The following is a 25,507-nucleotide window of genomic DNA, read 5'->3' on the forward strand; positions in this document are numbered from 1 at the left end:
TACTTAACACAGTAAAGAAATCATTTACACTCTTGTTTACACAAGGATCAAGTGATTGTAAAGCCCCGTGAAGATCCGGGATAGAATTGGTCTTCTGCAACCAATGCTTGTCGTAAAGGGCGACTAACGCGATCGGGTGGTCGGACTCGCTGACTTGGTTGACACATATCATCGTATCCCATATGCTCATGATGTTAATCACTGGATTGTCTGGTCCAAACTCAATTATTTACGGACCGCCGGAATACTGAGGCGGAATATTGCTGACTGCGGCGTTAAACAATATTGACATAACTTTGTCCTGAGCTAGGAATCGTGAACGCCACCCACCTCTTCTAACCTAGGTGGGGGCGGTGTGGTAGCCTAGTGGTTAAGGCCTTCGTTCGTCACGCCGAAGACCCGGGTTCGATTCCCCACATGGGTACAATGTGTGAAGCCCATTCTTGGTGTCCCCCGCGTGATATTGCTGGAATAGTGCTAAAAGCGCATAAACTCAAACTCACTCACTCACTCCTAACCTAGGTGCTGATATGGTTGTAGGTGGATGTCAGTGGCAGCGTGATGCTAACTGGACCATCATCATCTAGCCAGGAATGGTAGTCGAACGTAGATATATGTCCCGAATACAGCTCGTCAATAGTCAGCTGAGGAAGAAGGAACAGTGTATTTGTAAGTGATATTTATGATAAAGAGGAGCCAATTTTATGGGTTGACATCCATTGCAATAGTGGCGGTGGGGTAGCCTAATGGTTAAAGCGTTGGCTCGTCACGCCAAAGACCCGGGTTCGAATCCCTACATGGGTACAATGTGTGAAGCCCATTTCTGGTGTCCCCCGCCGTGATGTTAGCTGGAATATTGCAAAAGGCGGCGTAAAACCAAACTCAGTCAGTCAGTCCATTGCAATAAAGAAGTTGTCAATCCATAAAAATTTGTTCGTCTTCGTCAGAAATTCGGTATTGAAATTATGGGACAAATGAGAGATGTATCCTTCCATATACCTAATCCGGGAGGAAGTTTCACTGTCACGTGTAATGTATTACAAATGGTCGACCTTTTATATACTGAACAACATTAGAAACGTACCACACATGCACCGACGATGCTCAAATATCATGGTTACATTTCAGTCTGACGGGGATATTTCGTATTAGATGGGTGGTGCGTTTCTAATGTTGTTCAGCATAGTTTAGGAGAATGGACATTCATAAGCCATCTCGTCCGTTCGTCACGCTGAAGACCCGGGTTCGATTCCCCACATGGGTACAATGTGTGAAGTCCATTCCTGGTGTCCCCCGCCGTGATATTGCTGGAATATTGCCGAAAGCGGCGCAAAACCTCACTCACTCACTCATCTAAATACATTTATAAGTTACATTGACAGAAGCTACCTTCTCGATGTACCACCCATCTCCGCCGTGCAGCTCCATGTATACGCTGTTGATTGAGCCGAGGGATGCAGAGCGGAAAAATACCTCGTTAACCCTGAAATCAAAAGTACATTCCATGTAGGTATTGGTATATTCTGGATTTATAATATGCTGCATGAGGATGGGTTTACGCCACTTTGACAATATTACAGCTATGTCACGTCCATGGACACCAGAAATGGGCTTTGCACTCTTTTACACAAGTTAATATGGAGATCTACAAGACAATGCCAATGCAACATTTCACATTTCTTTATCATCCATTGTATTTAGACTGTGGATGTATTGTCACCCACTGTATTTAGACTGTGGATGTACTGTCATCCACTGTATTTAGACTGTGGATGTATTGTCACCCACTGTATTTAGACTGTGGATGTACTGTCATCCACTGTATTTAGACTGTGGATGTATTGTCACCCACTGTATTTAGACTGTGGATGTACTGTCATCCACTGTATTTAGACTGTGGATGTATTGTCACTGTATTTAGACATGTATTGTATTTAGACTGTGGATGTACTGTCACCCACTGTATTTAGACTGTGGATGTATTGTCACCCACTGTATTTAGACTGTGGATGTATTGTCACCCACTGTATTTAGACTGTGGATGTATTGTCACCCACTGTATTTAGACTGTGGATGTATTGTCACCACTGTATTTAGACTGTGGATGCATTGTCACTCCACTGTATTTAGACTGTGGATGTATTGTCATCCACTGTATTTAGACTGTGGATGGAATGTCACCCACTGTATTTAGACTGTGGATGGATTGTCACTCACTGTATTTAGACTGTGGATGTATTGTCACTCACTGTATTTAGACTGTGGATGTATTGTCATTTACTGTATTTAGACTGTGGATGTATTGTCACCCACTGTATTTAGACTGTGGATGTATTGTCACCCACTGTATTTAGACTGTGGATGTATTGTCATGTGGATGTATTGTCACCACTGTATTTAGACTGTGGATGTATTGTCACCCACTGTATTTAGACTGTGGATGTATTGTCACCCACTGTATTTAGACTGTGGATGTATTGTCACCCACTGTATTTAGACTGTGGATGTATTGTCACTCACTGTATTTAGACTGTGGATGTATTGTCACTCACTGTATTTAGACTGTGGATGTATTGTCACTCACTGTATTTAGACTGTGGATGTATTGTCACTCACTGTATTTAGACTGTGGATGTATTGTCACCCACTGTATTTAGACTGTGGATGTATTGTCACCCACTGTATTTAGACTGTGGATGTATTGTCACCCACTGTATTTAGACTGTGGATGTATTGTCACCACTGTATTTAGACTGTGGATGTATTGTCACTCACTGTATTTAGACTGTGGATGTATTGTCACCCACTGTATTTAGACTGTGGATGTATTGTCACCCACTGTATTTAGACTGTGGAAGTATTGTCATCCACTGTATTTAGACTATGGATGTATTGTCACCCGCTGTATTTAGACTGTAGATGTATTGTCACTCAGTGTATTTAGACTCTTATAAACAATAAATAATTGTCATCCTCTGTGTATGTCTTTTCCTGTCACTGTTTTTATGTGCATCCGTGACAGAAATATTCCAGTGATGCCATTCTCTATTTTGACTTAAACCACACTGAACCACGTGTTTTGTCAGGTCAACAGTTGACTTGCCTTTGTATATGACGGCTCGGGAAGGATACGCTCACCGTTTCGGAAACACCGTATATCGTCACTATTTGATAGAGATTCGTAAACAAATGAGTATTGTTGGTTGCTGTTTAACGTCCCCCTTAACAATGTTCCAGCTATATGGCGGCGATCTGTAAATATTCTAGTGATCAACAACATGAACATCGATCCATGCAACTGGGATACGATGACATGTGTCAACCAAGTCAGCGAGCCTGACCACCCGATCCCGTTAGTGCCTCTTTCGACAAGCATGGGTTGCTGGAGGCCAATTGTAATGCTATTGTCAACGCGTGGATATGCGTCAACTGGGGAATTAGCTCATGATTAAGATGAAATGTGCGTTGATGAAGACGAAGGCATAGTTGAGTTCAAACGTCTTTAGTACATGACAAACAAATACACAAGACCTGACGCGAAGGTGAGCGGAGTACCTGCTCAACCCCAGGGCGTTCCTACGAGCGGCATTATCCTGCTCGTGGTCGTCCCAACAGACAGTCCAAATACCGAACTCGTACTCCTTCACTGTCTAGAAGTGAGCATACTAAGTATATATACAGTTTTTGACAACAATGGACAGGCGACGACTCATCAATGGACAGACAGAAAAACAATAGCACTTCCTTGACCAGTTGATGTGATGGCAGACACGGCCAAGGGGGATTACCAATGAAGGTTATAAATGTCTTATACAATAATTAATGGGCTGACAAATCAATGTACAATGCGGTAGTGATAAGGATGTACAGTAGTGATTAAAAATACAACTTAGCGTCATATATATATTACAATAAAGTCTCACATGTCTTGAGTACATAGTTTTGGACTTTTTAAATATTTGGACGATGGCTGTCCTGAATTAGTCCATATAACACTATGTTCACATAGTTGTGCAACCCTATTTGCGCTACAATTTGCCTGTGGTTCACACTATCACGATTCGCGCCACGACTGAAATCAATGTTCTCTGTTAGAGTTCAAGAAACAGTGAAGTCCATGTTCAGTGGGGCTGTATATATATATATACCCGTTGGGTTCCAATCGTAGCTCAAATCGTGATCACCTCGATCGTGATCGTGAAAGACATCGCGACCACAATCGTATCCTGCATCGGTTCGCGATGAACGTATCGGAACGTACCTGCACGTACCACATCGTCCAAAATCGGGGACCCCGATCGTGATGATCGTGTCAGATCGCGACCCAATCGTGGAGTCGATAGGGACAATCCTATCACTACAATGTATGTGATCGTATCTGAACGGGAGATCAGATCGTGACAATAGCGTATCCAAGCGCAACAAATGGTATCAAAACATATCGACTCGCATCACCTCGTATCCACACCAGAAATTTCAGAGAAGTTCCACGATCAGCTACGAATGGCCAATTGTGGCATTCGTAACGAATCGTACGACAGTGTGAACCTAGCCTAATTCACCCGGATCTTCATAGGTACATGCTTATGCTATTACTTGGAATGGTATCCTCCCAAAACTTCCACATCCCAAAACTTCCATAGCTTATAACAGCAACATTTCTGGTTGACTGCACACACCTAAGCATACTGATTACCCCAGTCTATAATGCTTTAATCCATTAATCAGTAATGAATACAAACAATCACTTAACAATTATTATTATTAACAATAATACATATTTTTTCTAGTTACATATCACAGTCAACGTAGAACATTTATAGGGAACTTATGTCCTATAGTGTCCAAGATCTTTGCCTATTACATATTCTTTAAACATTCTGAAATATCTGACTGACAAATTTAATGTGTATTATATATAACTTAACAAATCGGAGAGAGTGATATATTTACAAAATGACCACATGAAAATTCACAAGCCAGTCGGGCCAGTGACTGGAGATTCAATGGCCTTTTACTAGCCACGGGCTAGCGGGCCAGTGGCTATTTCGCACACTGCATGTACATTAAATATACGTTAAGCTTGCATAATTAATGTTTTGTATATTAGGAATACTATAAACGTAATCAACAACATTTCAAGGTAATACAAGAAAACAAAATTTACAATTTTTGCCTACTTGAAATATGCACGAATTTATATATTATATAAATATATTTCATATTTTTTAACTAACTGCTCTTTCTCTACTAACATCTCTACTCTGCTAAGTCAGGTGATGTATCATTATCGGTTGTTTCAGTTCAATGCACTTCCTGAGCTATCCTATTAACAAAAAGGGGTGATGAGGAGTTGTTGTTTTAACAATGTGTGGTAGTATTGGGATGTGGAAGTTTTGGGATGTGGAAGTTTTGGGATATAACCCTTGGAATCTATAATGGATGTGGATAGTGAATCACAGCGTGAAACAGAGCTAGTTATATTTTGTAATCTGATAGTGAGAGTGTATCTGTCACTTGTCTTAAAGAAAGACCGGCTAATTACTTTACATGTCACCGCTTAGCAAAACATTGAAACCTTTCGGGCTTTACGTATCTTTACGTAACATATTAAGTAATAAATATACATACTGTCCGGCCCCACGTCTCTGGTCGTTTATGTTCTCGATATTGTACGTTTCTGAAGATCCGTCAATTCGCAAGGAAACCTGGTCATGTGATGTCGCATATTGGCTCTGTACCGATAAACGCCGTCACCTTGTACAGAACACCTGGAGGGTCATGAAACAACGTGCTTGTCATTCTTTGCTGATAAGAGGTGTAAAATGTTAACCATGCTTGTAAACCAAGTTTGTATAAAATCTCGATTTAAACATACAACTTAAAAGCGTCAGACACTTTCAGTCGGCATAACAACTGACATTCACGCTTAAACATAGAGAGAAAAGTACTATTTTGTAGGAAGTAACAACCTTCCTAAGTAATCGAAATAATAATATAATGAACAAAATATTGTAGTATGACTGAATCGTTGTGCAAATGTCATATTTGGTTTATTATATTTAACACTTATCAAATACTTTGTTAGCCAGACGGGACGGTGGGGTAGCCTAGTGGTTAAAGCGTTCGCTCGTCAAGCCGAAGGCCCGGGTTCGATTCCCCACATGGGTACAATTGTGTGAAGCCCATTTCTGGTGTCCCCCTCCAGGATATTGCTGGACTATTGCTAAAAGCGGTGTAAAACCATACTCACTCGTTCATTGATTATTAGCCAGACACTGGCATGTTTAAACACAGTAATCGCTTAGGTGTGTCATAATATAATACTCTCATCACAGATCGCATGACCGTAATGAACATCTCACGAGGATCCGGAGTGAGTGAGGTTTTACAGCGATGTTAGCAATATGCGGATGGCACCAGAAATGGACTTCACACATTGTACCCATGTGGAGAATCCAGCCCTAGTTTTCAGAATGACGAGCGGACACTTTAACCATTAGGCTACCCCACCGCCCTGTTTATTTCGGAAGTAGAATCCAAAATGGGCGAGCTGACTCTTTTTCAGGAATCATCGGTTTTGTGTGATTTGCCAACTTGTTTAAGTGAGTAGATGCATATTTTCCCTAAAGTTTTGAACATTGACCTTTAGTTGCGTATTTTTTGAAATTCCTGACTTAGAGTTACCTTCAGTAACAGGAGCGTCAGGTCATTATAATGGTTTAAAGGGAGGAACTACAGAAGCTCACGGTTTGCACATTCAGTCAACTTGGCTGTTGAATCAGTAAGGTCTCCGATTATGTTTTGGGCGTCTTGACTCCTCATGGAAAGATCGTTAACCATTTCCTCCTGGATCAGCATCGATTCCTTCAGTTTTGCAATCTGTTCTTCAAGACTTGCCATCGCTTTCTCATGTTCAACATTTTCAACATGTCCAACATTTTCAGGTTCTGCACGTGCTATTTCTGCATGTTGGAAACCAAAATAGAACGATGTCATTGGTTAATGCATAACTTGCACGTGACTTCATATCCGCCGATGGGCCTACCACACACTTACACTTGCACTTAGTCTCACCCACAAACGGACCCCTGTTTCTTGATTGGCTGGTCATAGAATGGGCGGGGCTTGTGTCACATTATAAATAGATGTCACTACTTTCATATTGTTGTCAACAATGTATTTCTTTTGATGATTAAAAATATTGATATAAATGGGCCATGAATTGAAAAACAGAAGTACCATATTTATATCGATAGTCACTTAACTGATAACAAATAAAGAATGTACATGATAGAGAACAGCAATCATTATATCTTAAAGAATCTTAATCTCAACCATCCAGCAGGAGGCGGTTAGTCCACCCTCCTGTTATATTGTTTCGTTGTGTGTTTGTTGTTTAATGCGCCACTCAGCAATATTCCAGCTATATGGCAGCCGTCTGTAAATAATCGAGTCTGGACCAGACAATCCAGTGATCAACAGCATGAGCATCGATCTGCACAATTGGGAACCGATGACATATGTCAACCAAGTCAGCGAGCCTGACCACCCGTTAGTCGCCTCTCACGACCAGCTTATATGACGACGTGCATGCGTGTGTATGTGTGGCTGCTTGTACTAGCCCAGACTTAAGCTGGTTTTATAGTGCTAGCAGTTAAGCATGAATACCCCACTAAAACACATTATACTGACTTCAAGCCGACCAGTCCTTGTTGAACCCATTAATGCCGAGAGCCAGGCAGGGAGCAACAAGTACCATATTTTAACGTCTTTTGGTTTGACGCGGCCGGGGATCAAACCTGCGACCTTCCGCTCTCCATGGAGGTGGTCATGCTTATATAGACGTTTCAAGGAGCTTATATGGTCTATAAAGTAAGTATATAACTCACCTTGCTTACAGGTGCAACTAGACTGCGTTTCAAGCCTTCCTGACAGGTCATCTACTCGGGCAGATACATTCCTTAACTCTGTGCCGAGCTCATCTAGTTTGGAATAAAAAAACAAAGGATATAAACAAAGCTTTTTTTCCATTGGCAGGTGAATTAGTAACCATGGCAGCTGTGTCAGTATCCCCCGCCTCCGTGAACATTGGAACCTTTGTTGCTTTCACTAATGGATCAGGGTTTACAGTATCAACTTATTATCTGATTTTCTAAAACCTGCAGTACAAACAGGATGCACAAAACCTAAAGCATGTAGAATAAAGGACGGTATCTTCGAATAAAAAGAAATCACAGGACCCGTGTTTTAGCTCAATTACAATACTAAAAAAATAGGGATTACTTTATCAACTTTTTATCTGATTTTCTAAAACCTGCAGTACAAACAGGATGCACAAAACCTAAAGCATTTAGAATAAAGGACGATAACCTTGAATAAAAAGAAATCACCGGAACCATGTTTTAGATCAGTTTTATTAATGAAATAGGGTTTACATTATCAACTTTTTATCTGATTTTCTAAAAGCATGCACTACAAACAAGATGCACACAATCTAAAGCATTTAGAATAAAGGACGCTAACCTTGAATAAAAAGAAATCATAGCACCAATGTCTTATTTAGCTCAGTCTTGACAAGTACCTCTTAGAATGCATGCACAGTTTCATTCATGTTAAATCAGTGGTTTCTGAGAAATATGTCCAAATTTGCAACAAGTTTGTACCAAGGAAAATATCATGGCTCAAAGATCGTAACTTTGGTAAATATGGTCGGTCAACCTACACTAGTCTCTTGTATGCAAACTTACAGTTCGTTTCTGAGGACAACTTGTCTCCATTTAAGATTGGGTAAAAAGATCTACAAACATATAGCAACTGACATAACTGTATTAAAAGAACATGCAACAAGGGTGCTACTGTGTAAAACATTTTACGGAACCAGTTTTCGCTCTCAGCCTAGAAACGTATTTCGTAGGTAAACATTCAAACTTTTATTCATGCGATTTCAGTAATTTCTGAGTTGTCCTCATTTCACGTTGATATTTAGTGTGTGCATTACCGTGAGAAACATTTGGCAAGGACATTAAATGTATAAAGAATAAATTTCACTAATTTTTTGAACCCATTTGTAATCGGACCTGTAACATCAACCTGTAAAATTACATTTCTCCAGTTTGAGTGAGTGAGTGAGTTTTACGCCGCTTTTAGCAATATTCCAGCAATATCACTGCGAGGGACACCAGAAATGGACTTCACACATTGTACCCGTGTGAGGAATCGAACCCGGGTCTTTGGCGTGACGAGCAAATGCTTTAACCACTAGCCTACCCCATCGCCCCTCTCCAGATTAAACATTAGTTTTTGAGAAAACGTGTTCTCATTGAGATGCGGAAAGATGGACAAACAGACTCCATTCATATATCCTCCGCAGCACCTCGTGGCGGGGGATAGTAAATTAAGTATCAAGTGAGTCGTCAGCTATGAGAGTGAGATGAAACAAGTGAACGAATGAGCAATAGATTTTGACAATTGACTAATTGACAATACAGATGCATATCATATACATAGAGAATCTCACCCAAGTGTCTACTGATATCAAATATATCAACACGAGTTGATAAAGTTGCAAACATCCGAGACTTGCCGAGGATATTTTTACCTTTATCAACGAGTGTTGATATAATTGATATCAGTGGACACGAGGGTGAGATTATATTTAGGTGTCCTCCCATTACGCAGACAGGCAGTTCGCAGACGCCTTAAAACAACAACATTTACGGTTCAATGAACGGTTTAGCTACTACTTGTTACCTACACATTATAATAGAATAGTCCAAAAACACAAGAAAAAACTGGAGTTATATATACTTTGAAAGATGGCTGGAAATACATTAATTTGAATTTTGATTGCTGCACAATGAAAACAGCATATTTTCATAAACATTTTGGTTTAACCTTCTCATTTAATGAGAGTTGACAGCATCATATTGAGAACATTTTCAAAAAGACATCTAAAATGACTGGAGCATTTCAGAAATTAAAGTTCCTACTAAATAGAACAACACCAGTTTTTCTTCAGGATTTACTCCCACCTGTAGTAGGCGATCGGACAAGTTATGAGTTAAGAAACTCCAATAATTTTAGCCAACCATGTACAAGACTGAGGTACTCAACGTCATATTTTATTCCATCAGCAGGTAAAATGAGAAATAATATTCCCTCTGTAGCATCATTTAAATCTTATATCCACGTGAAAGAAAAATGTGCACCTAAATGTTATTCATATGGAATAAGGAAGTTAAATGTTTTGCACACAAGATTAAGATATAGTATGACCTGAAATTATTGAGAATTTTAGGAATATGTTTAATTGGATTTCTAGTATAAACAACCTTGACCAGCTATCAAGTGCAAGGTTTCATTCAAGAGAGACAACTCCGTTAATCCTTTTTCATTAGTTTGTGAAGAGTTATCCCCCTTTGTTTACTTGCTAGCAGACGACATTTTCAGTGATCCTCAGTATGGATGATTTAGAGAAGAGGAAGTTGATTTTAGAGTATTATAACAAGGACATCAGATCAGCTAAAGTGATTTCAAGTAGAACAGGCATCCCTTTGTCCACTGTTTATCGTGTTTTGAAAAATATTGCAAATGGATATGGCATTGAGCACCAGGGAGGCGCAGGTAGGCCCAGAAAATTGACTGTCGGTGACAGGAGGCGGCTTGGTATTCTTGTTTTAAAACAAACGAAGGAGTTTAGAAAACTTAAGGCTGGATATGATTGATAGAGGAACTGTGGCTGTCTGTAAAGAGACAATTAGAACTGAGCTGCATGCAATGGGTTGGCAGAAAAGTCGAGGAATTCCATCACCGATCATGAAACCTGAACAAAAGGAGCGAAGGTTGAACTGGTGCTTACAGCATAGAAATTTTAACTGGGACAATGTGATTTTCTCAGATGAAAGTTCTGTGTGGCTGTTTCCTAATACACTGAAATTCTGGACCAAACAAACTGAAAAACCTTTGTATCAGCGCCCAAAGTACAGTCCGAAATTTAACGTGTGGGGTGGCATATCTGCGTATGTGAAAGGAATATGAACAGTGAGTGGTACAACGATATTCTCGAGGGACATTTACTTCCATCTGCTCACGTGTTCTATGGAAATTTTTGAAATTAGAAAATGTTTGGGGACTTATGAAGGAACGTGTCAATAAGAAAAATCTGACAAATATTGCTGAAATGAAAGAAGAGGTGGTCCGATATTGGGACAGCATGGACCACGACTTTCTAACTTCTTTGATCAGTAGTATGCCCCGCCGCATTGAAGCCTGCATTGCTGCCCATGGTGACTTGACAAAATACTAACTGTTCACCTGTCTTTGAATCTGGAGTTATGTTCTGCTAATATTCACATTTAATACGTGAGTAATGAGTGAATTTTTTTTTAAATTTACAATCTTTAAATTCTCAATAATTTCTGGTTGTACTGTATATGATGAGTACACTTAATTATGATTTATTTAGAATAAATATGAAAAATGACGCATCATGTCAATGTGGGATGTGAGAATGTTTTTCATACTTCCTTGAATGTCCATTGTATACTATTCAATCTTTAGAAAGTATTGTTAAAATTAGACAACTGATTGGTATTGATCTTATCTTACATGGCAATGAGGTCTCTCAATTGCTGAAAATCAGAATATTTTCAAATATATACATATCTATATCTCTCAAACAAAACATTTTCTCAGTTAACTTCTGTTGTACGTATCCTATTATTGGGAGAGGCTTTTTCTAGGCTAGATAACTTGTGCCCAATCCTTTTCTGGAATGAATAAAATATCTTTCAATCAATAAACACAATCACACCCCTCAGTGACATATTACACAGTTTATATTCGATAATAATTGATAGTAAAAACAATTTTGAGAAAAGAAGACAGAGAACAAACTTCTCAGTAACGGACCTGTTTCAGGCTCACCCTACTCAACTCAATAGACAGGGGACTGTTCCATTATACCCGTAGGTGTTACCCTAATCAACCTTCTACTTCAGTGTCTGTCAATTGACTGTCTGTCAAATGGGTGTCTGTCAATCATTGGGAGATAACCTCTATTTATCATCAAAAATCACTCTTCATTAGTTTTCAATGAAAAGTGTACAGCTCTGAACACTCTGCTACCACTACCATTGTCATAGCATTGCATCAACTTCATGACATCATAGTATTGTCAGGGCATTGTACAAAATCTACTGTTAAAACGATATCTCCCAGGAGATATATAGAGAATATTAAACGATGTCCCGTGTAATACCATATTTATGAAACGAGTGAACTCGCTTTCGCTCGTTAGATATCATTCACGAGTTTCATAAATATGATATTACACTGGACATAGTTTAGTATTTTATTTTTTATTCACTCAACATTAGCAAAATAATATCGAGCAAAGTACTTCTTTCCTAAAAATTCAACGAGTGTGATGACTCTCAGCTTTCCGCGAGTCAAGCAAGGTCTAATACTATTAGCATTGTGACGTCATAACTGTAAAACCAGTTTTACGTCATACGCACGGCACCATACGATGTGATTACAAAATGTGTAATAACATTGTAAAATTATTAAACAGTGATATCTTCAAGGGGTGAGTAATAAAGCATGATGTCAGGCAAGCAATATCTCCTGTGGAACCCAGTTTGGGATGATAAATAATAGCCCCCTGATTAATGTAATCATAACGCCAATAGTCTTGTTTTCAAAAGGATATTAAGATCATTTTCAAAAAAGAAAGAAAGAGGCATTGTGTGTTATCTCCAAGGTTCTCTATATTCACACTAAACGTACGTACCTTGCTTTGACTCCAGCTTCTCGGTAGACTCTTCTAGTTTTGTCACATAACCGGGTTTAGTACTTGAAACAGAATTGATCTTGAACATTGTCTGTGGTATTGATCTGAGGCAACATACAGACCAAATATTGATGAACATCAAAAGCAATGGGAAAACCATCATATTCAACTCGTCAGTGGAAATGAACTTTACTTTCTGTTCCTATCTACGATGTTGACTCGGGCTCCGTTCTCGGACTTTCAACAGAAGAGCTGACCGAAAAGCATATATATCAACAATTATGGACATATAGAGTAGATATACATGGCCATTACGCACGCAACTGATAGTGTGTATAGCAGTTTCAAAGAAACCATGACCTTTATTGTTGTTGAACCCAGAAGAGGACAAATATTTTCAAATTAGGATTATCATCGCAACGGAGTTTGAACGAATTTATGGTTAATTAAAGCGTTTTCATGACCAATATCTACGAATGAGTCTTTCATACGCTTTTCAAGACCGTATATCGTGTAACTTAGCAATGTAACGACAGTCATTATATCGTATATGAACTGCTCTGTGACTTTAAATTACAAGTATGTGTATGTGTCAGGCGTTAAGTAGAGGCATCAGCACCACCTGACGTGCTCGCCATTATTCGTGACAAGAATGGACGTTCCTAACAGAGAATAGAAGAAAGGAAATACCAAAGCAAATCCTACTGCCAAGTACCATATTTTAACAGTAATTTAAAACAATGGATAAGAAACGACCTTGATATCTAATCATGTGCTGATCATGTAGAACTATTTGAAGTGGGGGAATAGGAGTAACATCAAAGTCTTTACTTTCAAAAGATGAATACAAATACTCGATTCTATCTCATCTTTGGTACAAGATTAAAATGGTGCAGTTAAAACACAACCGGCTGTATAGCATCGCCTGCCATTTGCTCATTGTTTAAGAATGGTTTGGTCGACCAGCTTTCCCTCACGAATACACGTTCGCTTGTTTGTTTGTTTGTTTGCTTGTTGTTTAACGCCTCCCTAAGGAAGAGTCTAGGTATACGTGTGAATCTGTGGGCTGAAAACACAGTGATTGCTACTGTGATTTACGAGTTACTTTCGGGAATAAAATCTATCCATCTATCTATCTAACTATCTATCTATGATAGAAACAATGTACATCGACCAGTTTACATATTAAAGTATTGATGTTATTTTTTAAATATGGCCAAAATGATTTTAACAAAATTGAAAGTTTATTGGTGTTAAATTGGATATTCATTTGATACATATTTGGTCTTATATAACAGTACTTGTGAATATATTGTTCTCTTTTCTAATCTGGGACAGGCAAAATAAATAATGAAATTCGTCCCCAATATCATGTAAGTTACACATGGTACACTTTCTATCATTTGCTGGGACTCGTCGACATCTACCTGTCTCCATTGGAAGAAAACGATTGGAAGTTCGAAATTTTAACAAGTTACTGTAATTGAAGAGACTGAGGAGATTTACACTGATTTCTCTGATAAACAACCTTCATTAGGGGAATGTGTTCTTTTCCTCTTTGCGAATACCTGGTGTCACTGTTGAAACCAAATACTTTTACCTACAGTCCGTTTGTTTTCATTTGAGACCGATGAATTGCTCACTAACAAAAAATCTAAAAATTGCAACAAAACTACATTTTGCACAGTCACGTGAAATCGACAGACCAACTCTGATGATTTGTCTCATATTTTTGTACACCCGAATAACAAAGTTGTTTAACAAACGATCATTATTTCGGGTGTCAGAAATTATGACACAAATGATGAGTTGGTCTGTAGATTTCATGTGACTGTGCAAAATATTGTTTGGGTACAATTTGTTAGATTTTGTTTGTGGGCAATTCAACGGTCTCAAATAAAATCAAATGGACTGTAGTGTAATGTTGAATGCTATGGTATATGGTATGCAACATAACTGGATTAGTTGGCTAATTATATGACATATTGGAATCAATATATACATGTCTTTGTTAAAGCTACATGTGTATGTCTAAAAAGGTTCATTTATGTGTTTTACTAAGATGATGCAGGTTAATGCTGCTGATCTGATTTGTATTTCAAAATAGAAACCCAAATTCGTTTTTATTATCAGCATTTATCTCTACTAAAAGGGGAGCCCCTTGTACGACTCCCGACTATCATTAACATGTGTTTTGAACCAGAACAACCAGTTATGATACATCGTGAAGACATCATAATTGTCACGCGTCAGATTTAGAGTGAGTGAGTGAGTTGGGTTTTATGCCGCTTTTAGCAATATTCCAGCAATATCACAGCGGGGGACACCAGAAATCGGCTTCACACTGTATCCATGTTGGGAATCGAACACGGGTCATCGGCATGACGAGCGAACGCTTTAACCACTAGACTACCCCACTGCCCTCAGATTTAGAAGTGACCTTCACATGTCTATTAACATGGACAAACTGGATAGTTTTGCAAAAATGTTATGACATTATATGTCATTGGAAATTGGACATATCAGACTGACAGACAGACAGACAGATAGACATTTTATTCCAATATCTAGGCCATTGGCTCAAAATACAATCTTGGATTAACTTTCACAATCCGCACATAAATACACAATACAGAGTCCATGAATTATTCCATGCAAGAGTTGTCATGCATATATATTTACCTGTGATATGTACACTTATCACACGCCCATTTTACGTGTAAGGTCAATTCTAAGTTTATACACCTTAAGTAGAACTGATCAATATCATAGACAACACTACATTTATCTGATGACATAATATTTATAAAAGACTGATGTGATACTGATGTGACATGTCTGAAAATATATGTGCTTCTTATGGTTGCATATTGTTTACACATAAATAATACATGATATTCATCTTCCACAAAAGATAATCCATCTTTAAGGCAAAAAGGGCAGGGTCGCCTTAAATATTCAGTACCATCATAACGGCCCATCATAAGTCCATAATTACAACATCAAAATCTTGCGATGGCAGACGTAATATAAATAGGAAAATCTGATGATAAATACAATTCAACATTTAATAATGGTTTAAACTGCTTATAGCATTGTGTCTTTAATGAAACTCCCATTTTGAAACCCACCTTTGATGGGGATTATCAAACAGCCTTTGCTTAAATGCCGAGGTATCAAGGTGTCCTACATCTTGTGCAACCCAAGCAAATCCAAAACCAAGTCTAAACAAAATGTTTTTGATATGTGTAAACAAATTCATTCTTCCACCTTCATCCTGTAATAACATATAGCACTGCAAAAGTGGCCTATTTTCATTCATATTAAAGTTTTGACCAGTACTTAACCGCTCTCGTCATATAGATATACTGAAGTGGGACTCTTCCACATTCTCCTAGAACCATATTATTTGTAGGAAATATCAAGGACAAATGGCTGGTCTTGGATTATGTCTAATGCTCGTTATCAATGTGACCCTTGGCAGGTTTAAGACAGAGGCAAGTGGTCACTAGTCTCTGATATTTTCAATGTCCAATGACATATAATGTTATGAAATATTTGCAAAACTCTCTCAATGTTAAAATGTCTACCATACAACATTTTAAAAGCTCGGGTAAAACCTTGTGAGCACCAATGGCTGGAACTGCTTGAATATTGTAATGTTTCTTGTTGAAACTGTCACTGTTAACGCGTGTCACTGATCTGTTTGTCTATATTCAGATGGATGAATTAGTGGAAGCAAATTGACCATTTGGTGTTGTTGAACCATATTGAATGATCGATATACTTCAAGAGTAAATTTAGCTTAATGGGTTTATTCTATCAATGGTAAACAATGCAAAGATGTTTATGTCGTCAGTGCTAAAAAAGTGCATAGATGAATATGTTAGCAATGTCAAAAATGCGTAAATGTTTATAGTATCGATGCTAACACAAAGCAATTCTGTTTATGTTAGGTGTGGTTAAAACAATGCACAGGTGGTTATGCTATCAATGCATAGATGTGTGTGAGATCGATGTTAAACAATCCATAGGTGGTTATGCTATCAATGCATAGATGTGTGTGAGATCGATGTTAAACAATCCATAGGTGGTTATGCTATCAATGCATAGATGTGTGTGATATCGATGTTAAACATTGCATAGGTGGTTATGCTATCAATGCATAGATGTGTGTGATATCGATGTTAAACATTGCATAGGTGGTTATGCTATCAATGCATAGATGTGTGTGAGATCGAGGTTAAACAATGCATAGGTGGTTATGCTATCAATGCATAGATGTGTGTGAGATCGATGTTAAACAATGCATAGGTGGTTATGCTATCAATGCATAGATGTGTGTGAGATCGATGTTAAACAATGCATAGGTGGTTATGCTATCAATGCATAGATGTGTGTGAGATCGATGTTAAACAATCCATAGGTGGTTATGCTATCAATGCATAGATGTGTGTGAGATCGAGGTTAAACAATTCATAGGTGGTTATGCTATCAATGCATAGATGTGTGTGAGATCGATGTTAAACAATTCATAGGTGGTTATGCTATCAATGCATAGATGTGTGTGATATCGATGTTAAACAATTCATAGGTGGTTATGCTATCAATGCATAGATGTGTGTGAGATCGATGTTAAACAATGCATGGATGTGTGTGAGATCAATGTTAAACAATGCATGGATGTGTGTGATATCGATGTTAAACAATGCATGGATGTGTGTGATATCGATGTTAAACAATGCATAGATGTGTATGATATCAATGTTAAACAATGCATAGGTGTGTATGATATCAATCTTTAACACTGCATAGATGTGTTATGGCAATCTTAAACAATGCATAGATGCGTGATATCAATCTTAACCAATGCATAGATACGTGTGATATCAATGTTAAACAATGCATGAGCGTGTGTGATATCAATCTTAAACAATGCATAAACGTGTGATATCAATCTTAAACAATGCATAGACGTGTGTGATATCAGCCTTAAACAATGCATAGATGTATGTAAGTTATAAATGTTGAAACAATGTACATCTTCAGTCAACTTGTAAGTTATTCCCCTGATTTCAGTGCCCAGACAGTCACGATCGGAGTATCAACATTACTTTTAATGGTACACAACCAACTGTCCTCTGATATCACAGTAGTAGTGATGTCAGCACGTGCAAACGTTTCATCATGTGTCAAAATCAATTTCGGTGCATCCATTATTCCACGATATCTACAAAATGAAACAAAATCTCAACATTTCATCATTGTGGTATTCAAGACTTTCAAACGATCTTTAATTTCTTAGTACGTAAACTTTAGTCTCACCCTAACACCAGCATTAGAGCATAAAGCTTCAAGAACGTTGTTTTCTCTTCACATTGTTAAGGGGAGACAGCAACAGAGGAGACAGCATTAAGCATGAATGTAAAAACTGTTCTACGACCCTTAGAAATAGAAATTCCTTTTATCTCTTCAATCTTCCATTAGCTTAAAATGTTTGTAATCAATATATTGATTATTTGTGGGGTGATAATAAATTTTTGCTGAGTGACAATGTTATATGAAGAGTAGCTTGTTACACCATTTTAATTACTTAATTACCTGCACGGGCACATAAGTGTGAGTACATTGAGAAACGTTATTTATAAAACCTACCACTTATTCCAACGCCCATCAGATTTGCAAGAAAACACATCAGGTCTTACAATACGAAAGACCATTGAAACGTCCTCACAAAGACAGTAGAATTGGTCTTTCATTTTGCCTGTATATTTCTGTTTCAAGGCTTGTGTATGAAACATTATAAGAATAGTAAGTAGTAGTAGTAGTAGTAGTAGTAGTAGTAGTAGTAGTAGTAGTAGTAGTAGTAGTAGTAGTAGTAGTAGTAGTAGTAGTAGTAGTAGTAGTAGTAGTAGTAGTAGTAAAATGTTTATTAAAGTTGTCACACGCACAACATTTACAGTAAAATACAGAATCTCATAAAACAGTTTAAAGGAAGTGCGTCTAGCCATACATGGGCTTACGAGACACTATAAATACATTAATGTACACACATGATAGAATATAATATGGGAGATAGAAATTTAGTCAGATTGTAGATAAGACACAATTATAACAACAACAGACTCCTCGATGAAACAACAAAAGAGAAAGAAAAAGAATAACAGGGTATTCTTAAAATAATCATGATAAAATAAGTCCGAAAATGAAAATGCATAAATTAGATATACATTGTATACATAAAATTAACATTATTCCGCCATTTGCCGTCTTTTAAACATTTTATAGAGTGCATTTTCTAATTCTTTTTGTAAATCATCGAAATTCATCATATAAAACAATTTATCCTCATCACAAAGGTGATTAAAATTACCGTTGCTTTCTGCAGCTGCCTTAAAAAAGGTTAAATCTAATGTCGTTATAAAAAGTACATTGGATCAAAAAGTGAAACTCATCTTCAATAAAATATGTACAAGCATTTTTACAATATTTACATAACCTCTCCATAATGGAATAGGTTTGGGTCCCACCTGTACATTCACTACATTGCCAGTGATATTCAAGTTGTTATCGTCTCAGAATGTGGGAGTCTAGATTTGAACTGTAATAAATACCTCACAAAAGGTCAATCAGTAAATAAATCAGTGTTATTTTGAATAATTTTGAATTTGAATACTGGAAAAACAATACTTTAAATCCATAAATATAGAAAATCGCCGTTTTGAAAAGGGGAAGAAAAGTGTCTATGATAAGACATTTACCATTTTTGAGATTTTCAAGTTCAATACACACCGGACGAGGTGACTTAAAAGCTTGCTATTCACAAGACGTATTAGATATGTGTCACAACTTCCTAGCTATGTGGGTGCTGTGGGGTAGCCTAGTGGTTAAAGCGTTCGCTCATCATGCCGAACGCCCAGGTTTGATTCCCCACATGGGTACAATGCGTAAAGCCCATTTGTAGTGTCGGGATTTCAGCAACAATTCGGTCTTGTTTTAATTCAGGCGGTAAATGATTCATTGCTCACACCAGCCACTTGTTTTTGTTTATTGTTTATTATTGAATATCCCAGCAATATGACGGCAGACTGGAAATAATATCTGGACCAGACAACCCACAAGTCGACACCACTGAACATTGATCTAAGCAACTGGGATACGAAGTCAGCGAACCTGACCACCCGATCCCGTTAGGCGCCTATTACGGCAGCATGGGTTGCTGAAAAGCAGTATAACACGGATCTTCTTGGGTCTGACACAAGTGGATCACCTAGTTTGTTTACCGGAGATCAAAGAATTACATAATTTGAAATCCATACTCGTAAGCAAGTCAATACACATATCATGTTTTGTGCAAATTTGGTATCTTGTTACGATTCTTTTGTGTGGCCTGAATGGTTGAGGGGTATCTTCCCATTATGACTACTCCCAGTATGACTACTCCCAACATGACTACTCCCAGTTTGACTACTCATGAACATAAACATATAATGGAGCACACCTACATTTAATAATGTACTATACCTGTATAGGTGATTACTCCCAGTTTGTCTACTCGTGAACCATAAACATATAATGGAGCACCCCTACACTTAATAATGTACTGTACCTGTATAGGTGATTACTCCCAGTTTGTCTACTCATGAACATAAACATATAATGGAGCACCCCTACACTTAATAATGTACTGTACCTGTATAGGTGATTACTCCCAGTTTGACTACTCATGACCATAAACATATAATGGAGCACCCCTACACTTAATAATGTACTGTACCTGTATAGGTGATTACTCCCAGTTTGACTACTCATGAGCCATAAACATATAATGGAGCACCCCAGTACTACTTAATAAACATATAATACTGTACCTGTATAGGTGTATTACTCCCAGTTTGACTACTCATGACCATAAACATATAATGGAGCACCCCTACACTTAATAATGTACTGTACCTGTATAGGTGATTACTCCCAGTTTGTCTACTCATGACCATAAACATATAATGGAGCACCCCTACACTTAATAATGTACTGTACCTGTATAAGTGATTACTGATTACTCCCAGTTTGGAGCTACTCATAATGTACTGACCATAAACATATAATGGAGCACCCCTACACTTGGAGCATAATGTACTGTACCTGTATAGCTGATTACTCCCAGTTTGTTTGACTCATGACATAAACATATAATGGAGCACCCTACACTTAATAATGTACTGTACCTGTATAGGTGATTACTCCCAGTTTGACTACTCATGAACATAAACATATAATGGAGCACCCCTACACTTAATAATGTACTGTACCTGTATAGCTGATTACTCCCAGTTTGGACTACTCATGAACATAAACATATAATGGAGCACCCTACACTTAATAATGTACTGTACCTGTATAGCTGATTACTCCCAGTTTGACTACTCATGAACATAAACATATAATGGAGCACCCCTACACTTAATAATGTACTGTACCTGTATAGCTGATTACTCCCAGTTTGTCTACTCATGAACATAAACATATAATGGAGCACCCCTACACTTAATAATGTACTGTACCTGTATAGGTGATTACTCCCAGTTTGACTACTCATGAACATAAACATATAATGGAGCACCCCTACACTTAATAATGTACTGTACCTGTATAGGTGATTACTCCCAGTTTGTCTACTCATGAACATAAACATATAATGGAGCACCCCTACACTTAATAATGTACTGTACCTGTATAGGTGATTACTCCCAGTTTGTCTACTCATGAACATAAACATATAATGGAGCACACCTACACTTAATAATGTACTGTACCTGTATAGGTGATTACTCCCAGTTTGTCTACTCATGAACATAAACATATAATGGAGCACACCTACACTTAATAATGTACTGTACCTGTATAGCTGATTACTCCCAGTTTGTCTACTCGTGAACATAAACATATAATGGAGCACCCCTACACTTAATAATGTACTGTACCTGTATAGCTGATTACTCCCAGTTTGGCTACTCATGAACATAAACATATAATGGAGCACCCCTACACTTAATAATGTACTGTACCTGTATAGTATAGGTGATTACTCCCAGTTTGTCTACTCATGAACATAAACATATAATGGAGCACCCCTACACTTAATAATGTACTGTACCTGTATAGCTGATTACTCCCAGTTTGGCTACTCATGAACATAAACATATAATGGAGCACCCCTACACTTAATAATGTACTGTACCTGTATAGGTGATTACTCCCAGTTTGGCTACTCGTGGCCATAAACATATAATGGAGCACCCCTACACTTAATAATGTACTGTACCTGTATAGGTGATTACTCCCAGTTTGTCTACTCGTGAACATAAACATATAATGGAGCACACCTACACTTAATAATGTACTGTACCTGTATAGGTGATTACTCCCAGTTTGTCTACTCATGAACATAAACATATAATGGAGCACCCCTACACTTAATAATGTACTGTACCTGTATAGGTGATTACTCCCAGTTTGTCTACTCATGACCATAAACATATAATGGAGCACACCTACACTTAATAATGTACTGTACCTGTATAGCTGATATAATGGAGCACTACCGTGAACACACTTAATAATGTACTGTACCTACCTGTATAGGTGATTGATTACTCCCAGTTTGTCTACTCATGACCATAAACATATAATGGAGCACCCTACACTTAATAATGTACTGTACCTGTATAGGTGATTACTCCCAGTTTGTCTACTCATGAACATAAACATATAATGGAGCACCCCTACACTTAATAATGTACTGTACCTGTATAGGTGATTACTCCCCAGTTTGTCTACTCATGACCATAAACATATAATGGAGCACCTACTACACTTAATAATGTACTGTACCTGTATAGGTGATTACTCCCAGTTTGTCTACTCATGAACATAAACATATAATGGAGCACACCTACACTTAATAATGTACTGTACCTGTATAGGTGATTACTCCCAGTTTGTCTACTCATGAACATAAACATATAATGGAGCACACCTACACTTAATAATGTACTGTACCTGTATAGGTGATTACTCCCAGTTTGTCTACTCATGACCATAAACATATAATGGAGCACCCTACACTTAATAATGTACTGTACCTGTATAGGTGATTACTCCCAGTTTGACTACTCATGACCATAAACATATAATGGAGCACACCTACACTTAATAATGTACTGTACCTGTATAGGTGATTACTCCCAGTTTGACTACTCATGACCATAAACATATAATGGAGCACACCTACACTTAATAATGTACTGTACCTGTATAGGTGATTACTCCCAGTTTGACTACTCATGACCATAAACATATAATGGAGCACCCCTACACTTAATAATGTACTGTACCTGTATAGGTGATTACTCCCAGTTTGACTACTCATGACCATAAACATATAATGGAGCACCCTACACTTAATAATGTACTGTACCTGTATAGGTGATTATCCCAATGTGAACATAAACATATAATGGAGCACCCCTACACTTAATAATGTACTGTACCTGTATAGGTGATTACTCCCAGTTTGTCTACTCATGAACATAAACATATAATGGAGCACACCTACACTTAATAATGTACTGTACCTGTATAGGTGATTACTCCCAGTTTGTCTACTCATGAACATAAACATATAATGGAGCACACCTACACTTAATAATGTACTGTACCTGTATAGCTGATTACTCCCAGTTTGTCTACTCTTTGAAATAAACCTATAAGGGAGACTTGTGACAATGATCGTTCATTGTTTGTTTCGATATTTGGAGATAACTCCTGTACTCGGATTGAAACTGTGTAAACATATAGTACAGGTTGTTTGTTTTGGAAATTGGACATAATCCCTCCAACTTCCATTCAAACTATTAACTGTAGAACGCAAAGATATTCTCAATCATTTTTACCGAGCACGATTATGTCGTGGAGTTTATTGCTCGATGGAGCTGTTAACGTTAATCAATTTAGGGTACGATGTTAAAACTACTTTATACGGTAACGGCGCATTGAATAAGTCAACAAATAGTGACATTATCAACTCTATTACACCAGTTCATTTCTAAAAGTGATTATCACCTCTACATATATATTTGATATATTCAATGTAAGACAAGTATTATATAACTTGATTTTCTGCCGCACCTCATTTCGTTGCTAGGCATAACCAACACCATAACGAACACATTTATTATTCAATTATTTATCTATGTAGTGTATATGATATATCGTTTTACTTCTTTGATAAGCATTTTAGAAGTTGAGTGGATAAAGAATGATGACAATTATTATGAATCTTTTATTCTGTGGAGGCGACGTTTCGATATAGATTCTAATGTCGTTGTCAAGCAAGTGATGAATCTATGTCGAAACGTCGCCTCAACAGAATAAAATAATTTGTATATCCATAATAATTGTCATTATTCTTTATGATATATCGTGTAACTCAGTACATGTGTATACTTGAACTCTTCCACAACAATGACCTATGTAATGAACCGGTTGAGGCTACTGAAAAGCCGCACCATAATATTTATGATAGGGGGTAGGAATACCTTTTTGATCTAAGTATGTTTCCAGATCTGTCAGCATTATATCCTCTCCTGGGTTTCAAGAAAGGTATAAATATCTGAGAATGTTATCACTTTGGATTTTCTTCCCACATCAAGCAGACACACATGATACAATTGGAATATTTGTCAAGCCAGTGTTTAAACCAAACTCACTCATTCCACCGTGATCCATTATATAATGCACCTTAACTGTGTTGGTTTCTCCTATGTGGTAAATGTCCACCTGGATCAGGCTTTCCTCCCACCTTTACATGGCTATTGATGCTGTCCATACCAGCCTTGAATCCAACTTGTTTACTTTAGCCTTGGTTTACAGAATTTGTAGTATTAAGTCCTGAAGTAGGTTTTAAAAGACTGGCATTGCACATACTGTAGGTGTTTGTAGTACAAAACAGTTTTGAAGAATCTGGGGTGCATCTTGTGATGTTTGTTAAGTAACCGATGCAGCAGAATGGTGGATGTAAAGAGTAACATACATATGTGTGTCAAACCCAGTTTGTAAACCAGTTGTATTGTACTAGCGATGTTCAGAAACTGTTTTTCATATGTTCCTATGGACAATAAAGTGTGTCGTAAACAAACAAAAAAAGGAAAGAAAAGCCGCACCTCTGTAGTTCTCGGATTCGGTCGTTAAGTTTCAAACATATAGATAACAACAAAAACTACAATCATTATGTATGTTTAACGAATTGGAGTGACGGATAAACATAACATCATTGTCTATCGATTACTGAGTGACTGAAAGGTAGACAAGTAGTATCGATTTGGTGATTCAGGTTCCAGACGTTGCTTTGACAACGGATGTGGCATCAGTCAATCGCTTGAATCTACACGCTTTTAGTACCAGACCAAGAAGAATTATCAGAATTATTCATTGGAAAACCTGCATATGAATTTGCTTTGAAAACGAGGATTGCATCGGATATACAGTCTGTCGTTCTCCAGAGAATTGTTTCCAAATATCCTAATGGTCTCCAGGCGTTATTTTCGAGAATGCTTCGGAACTCTAAGGCTATGTTATGTTGTTTTATTGTTCACATGCGTGAGATGTTCTTGTGTTGACCTCGAGTTTCTGTTGATTCAAAACTACGTC

General features: G+C 37.7%; 1 long non-coding RNA gene across 1 annotated transcript; it reads right to left on the reverse strand.

Moving 5' to 3' along the window:
* Positions 1-519: 519 nt before the first annotated feature.
* Positions 520-5,703, reverse strand: LOC124279542. The gene is made up of 3 exons (XR_006899408.1): positions 5,632-5,703; positions 1,390-1,483; positions 520-644 (listed from the first exon to the last, which is right to left on the reverse strand). It is a non-coding gene; the product is annotated as an uncharacterized LOC124279542 (long non-coding RNA).
* Positions 5,704-25,507: the final 19,804 nt, after the last annotated feature.

This window comes from Haliotis rubra, unplaced genomic scaffold, assembly GCF_003918875.1.
Source record: "Haliotis rubra isolate DU_JTF1 unplaced genomic scaffold, ASM391887v1 Scf252, whole genome shotgun sequence".
NCBI classification, from domain to species: Eukaryota; Metazoa; Mollusca; class Gastropoda; order Lepetellida; family Haliotidae; genus Haliotis; species Haliotis rubra.